This window comes from Mastomys coucha, unplaced genomic scaffold (genome assembly GCF_008632895.1).
Source record: "Mastomys coucha isolate ucsf_1 unplaced genomic scaffold, UCSF_Mcou_1 pScaffold22, whole genome shotgun sequence".
Lineage (NCBI taxonomy): Eukaryota > Metazoa > Chordata > Mammalia > Rodentia > Muridae > Mastomys > Mastomys coucha.
The window spans coordinates 195,814,010-195,818,634 of NW_022196905.1; the positions used below are offsets into that span (position 1 = coordinate 195,814,010).

At 32.3% G+C, this 4,625-nt stretch overlaps 1 protein-coding gene across 8 annotated transcripts in view; it reads right to left on the bottom strand.

The window, feature by feature from the left end:
* The window catches only part of LOC116069299 (disintegrin and metalloproteinase domain-containing protein 29-like), a 39,558-nt gene extending 35,681 nt beyond the window's left edge, over positions 1-3,877 (bottom strand). For 7 of the 8 annotated variants that reach the window (XR_004109963.1, XR_004109964.1, XR_004109967.1 and 4 more), the window contains exon 1: positions 3,754-3,877. The gene's annotated coding sequence lies outside the window, so the exon portion shown is untranslated. Of the gene's footprint in view, positions 1-1,109; positions 1,428-3,753 lie in introns of those variants that run through there. The other variant, XR_004109968.1, reaches the window with a different exon arrangement.
* Between the last annotated feature and the right edge of the window lie 748 nt (positions 3,878-4,625).

The following is a 4,625-nucleotide window of genomic DNA, read 5'->3' on the forward strand; positions in this document are numbered from 1 at the left end:
AGGGGAAACTGGGAAAGGAGAAATTCGCATGTAAATAAAGAAAATATCTAAAATAAAAAAAAAAATGATCTGTTCTGGGTCAAAATATCCCTAGACTAGGGTTACCAAATAATATCAAATTCTTTGGAACCACTTACAAAAAACAGTGCCATAACAGACAAATAAATATTTTTATACTAATGGGTGGAAACTGGCCAATTTGTTCTGCATGTATGGCTAATAACATATCATAAAATGTCTTTAAGATTTCATGTGAAGCCAGCAAGGAGCCATGTATGGAGTCAGAATTTATTTCCACATAACAAAAACATATTTTTGCCTTGAAAATCAAAAACTGAGATTGTAGAATATTTTGCAATATCATCTGAGAGTTTCTTTAAAGGTAGGATCTTTTGAAATATTTTGTGTGTTAAGATTTGGGGCAGAACAGTTTCTATGTTATAATGATTACCTGGGACTTTTCCAGGGTTTTGATGTTGTCTCCTTTATGCATGGCTATCATTCCTTCTTAACAATCAACTCCTATGGATCCATTGGAATTGCTATAGTGCCCTTAACATTAACAGCTTGTTGTTTTAACCATCTGTGGTAGTGCACACCTTAGATCTCATCACTTGGCAGGCAGAAGCAGGAGAATTTTTGTAATTTTGAGGTCAGCTTGGACTACAGAGTGAGCACCAGGGCATCAAAAGAGTTAGGACTACATAGAGAGACCCTGTCTCCAAAAAGTTGGTTCTTTAACAAACTTGAATTTTCAATATGTTATTATAAACTATTTACTATAGTTAAACAGAGCAATTAAAGTTAATTAATCTGCAATATTGGATCCGTTGGTCAACATTTCTGTATCTATTATGGGTCTCACTTTTTAAAAAGCCAATGACATATTACTTAACCTAATGAAATTGTTTTAAGGTATAATCATAAACTAAAACGTCATCTCAATATTCACGTTAATATAAAACTTATCAATTGAAAATTAAAGAAAATGTAATCAGCAAATCCTTTATATTTAGTATTCCTATTTATATTAAGTGTAATTGGTTCAAAACTTTAAAAAACACAGCAGACTATTCCAAAGCCTTCCTATTACTAGTTTATGTAGTTACCTTTCCAAGTATTGTCAAAGCGAAGTAGTAGAAACACAATGAATTCCATCAAGTTGAAATTGATCTATATTTACATCTTGAAAAGTCTCATATGCTAGTGACAAGTAAAATCATATTAATAGTATATACTTTCTGCAAGTTAGTTGGTATAGACAACCCTATAATATGGTTTGTGTCAAAATGGACTATCAAATGGGCCTATATTTTGTTTGATATTTGTTTGTAGATCTTGTTTAGGATATCTGATCTATAAACGTAAAAGATAAAATACATTTTTCTGTCCATGATTTTTTCATTAATTAATTATTTACATCTTTGTTGAATCTTCTTGCCCTCCCTGCTTTTTTCTTCTCAGAGAGGGAAAGTTCTCCCATGAATATAAACCTAATATAAAGTGGCAGTAGAACTAGATGCCTTTTCTTCTATTGAGTCTAGGAAAGGCAGTATAGTTAGGAAAAAGGGATACAAAGCCAGGAAACAGTCAGAGACAGACCCTGCTCCTGATGTTAGGGTTCTACATGAAGACTAAACTGCATGCCTTTTACATTTGAGTAGGGAGCCTCGATCCATCCCATGCATGCTCTCTGGTTCGTAGTTCAGTCTCCCCAAGACCTTATGGGCCTAAGTTAGTTAATTCTGTAGGTCTTCTTGTAGTGTTCTTAACCTCTCTGGCTCCTTCAAAACTTACTTCCCTTCTTCCAAAGGATTCACATGTTCTGGTACATTGACTGATATATTTTCACAGTACAATGATACAATTAAGAAATAGAAGTTAGAGAGACATAAGCTTCCCTACCCCAATTGGGGAAAAAATGTAGCAATATGAAAATACTGCAATGATGAGTGGGAGGTAGGGAAGGAAACATCTAGTTTATATTTTACTTTGTTTGGAAACATTGAAGTGAAATATTGGCAAGCTAGAAAGCAAGACAAAGTAGACCATAACATCGTGCCAATCATGTTAGTAGGAGCTTCATTCTGATCCTGCTAGTATCTTAAATAAGGACTTTTACCTTAGAAATCTTTTTCATGATATTGGTCTGCATATTGTAATTCCATGAAGGAGTTACAATACAGATTGGGTTTGTATTGATCTCTTCCATGTGAATGGGTAACAGCATTCAGAAAGAAGCAACACACAAGCAGGTTGTTGAGTTGAGTTCACAGAACATAATGTCAGAGCTGGAGAGATGGCTGAAGAGTTAAGAATATATGTTGTTTTCACAGACGACAGGAATTCATAGTTCAGTTCCCCACACTGTATCAGGTCAATCCCAACAATCTCTAACTCCAATCCTCATCTAATACACAAACCCATATATAATAATATATAATAAAATTGAAAAAGGCCTTAAATTCACACATAACAGATCTGTTTACTGAAGACTTCTCTAAATGATTGTACTTAGAATTAATTCCTGCAAATGATGTTAAAATGGACCATTAGAATTCCATGCTGAGAATGCCCTTACAAATTCATCCTCTTACTTGTAGCAAGATCCTTAACATTGAATGATCAGATTATGTTTCATTTTGGTATTCTTATTTTGTGAAACTAATTTGATTAAAATTAGCTGACTTCAAATTATTTACAAGCTACATTATTTTGAATGAAACTGACTTAATCATGTAAAAATCATAAAAAAAAAAGAGTATCCATGTGACCTCAGGGAGAAACAAGCAGCAGTATTGAAAATATCAATATGGGTGAGTGACTCAGGAACTCAGTGGTGTAACTACAAGCAACTAAATTCTATTAGTATTTAGATATTAGTACTCTAATCAACATAAAGTGCCAGAATGAATTGATGAAAGGTAGTTAAACCTTGCTTTTGATTTGGGAGACAAAACTGAGAATCTAAGTCCTGACTAGCCTCCTCTTCCTATCCAGAAACTGCAGCATTTCATCCTCTTATGCTCATATGTTTGTGTTAATTTCATATGCAACTATAGAAAATGAATGTTTTTGGGAAACTACTGTCTGGTACATCTATTAAGACTTAAGGAATCACCTATAAGATCTGTTTGGTTATTACAGTTTCATGGTTATAATCTTTTAAGTGCTAGAAATTTATCTCCTTGCAATAATAAGGAAACCAGGGTAGAAAAAAATTACCTTTGTCCAATAAACAATTATAAATAATGACCTTTACTTTGCCATCTTTTTTCTTTTCAGGAATTACATATCAGTAAATAATTCATGTCAGTCTTGAAGACCAGGTATAGAATAACTCAAAAGATGGTCAATTCATTATGAAGTAAAACATAGGGAAGTTGAATGTGGTTGGGGGCCTAGCTGATGTTTTCTTTAAAAATAAGTTTCTAAAATATGTTTAGAGATACAATTGTTAGTATTATCCATTTTGCCATGAAAAAGAAAATAAATAACTTTTATCTAAAAAATGCTAAAAGAAAACCAAAAATGTCATAGCTCTAATCTTCATTGTACAGTACGTTTAAAAGTATATTTAAATATAGTACTACAAATAAGTTGCCAAGCTAGATATAGATTCCTAGAATTTGAACAAATTTACATGGCCATCTTTTGAATAATTTTCAAGACATAGTTTGAGAATAGTTATTTAATCCCAAGTAATATTGCAAAACCACTATGACCAACCCAGAAGAATAGTTGTTTTGTTACCTTTGGTCCATGTTAAAAGTACAGGTGTGTGAATATTAAATTAGTTATGTCTTTCTTATGTTGAAAGGTGTCCTCCAAGAAGTCCAGGAAAGCTTCTGGTATACTAGATCTCTAAACCATCCCATGTGCTTAATAAATGTGATGTCATAATAGAGACAAGAATGTTTCTCAAGTAAGGGTCTGAGGATGTCAGTTATGAGTCACAGAAATATTTTACTATCACAGTTTACTAAAGTATTAAAGTTTTGGATCTCATGACAAAATTGTTAAAAGTGTCAGGGTACAGGGGAATATGTTAGGGGCTACAACCCAAATACTGTAAACTATTTATACCCATCTGCATAAGCGATTTAATGGACTGTTGGGCACTTGGTTTTTCACTACAGAAACATCATAAGGAGGTCTTTTTCATTCACATTTATTTATTAATTACAGCAGTGCTGTTGAATAACATAGATGAGAATATTATGCCACATTATCTTTGAAGCACTAATTTATAGTGAAACTTATTATCCTTTGGTCAAAAGACTCTTTTTTTCAAATATTCAACCTAGAGTTGATTTGTTAATAAGAATAATAATATAGTTTATGCAATAAAAATATATAAAACTTGTGTTTCTAACTTCTCTATGTGTTCTTAAATGTTTATAAGAGAAACAGTACAAAAACAATGAATAGGAAGACAGTGGTGTTTTAGTAAATAAAACAAATTTTCATCAAAGACAGAAGATGTTCAAATATTGGTGTATGTTGACAAGATACCAAGATGAAAGACAGAGAGTACCTCAAATTGACTGGGCAGGTTGTATATAAGTATTTATAATATATCATCAAATTTCATATAAGATGATTTTTACATTCTTCTCCAAAAT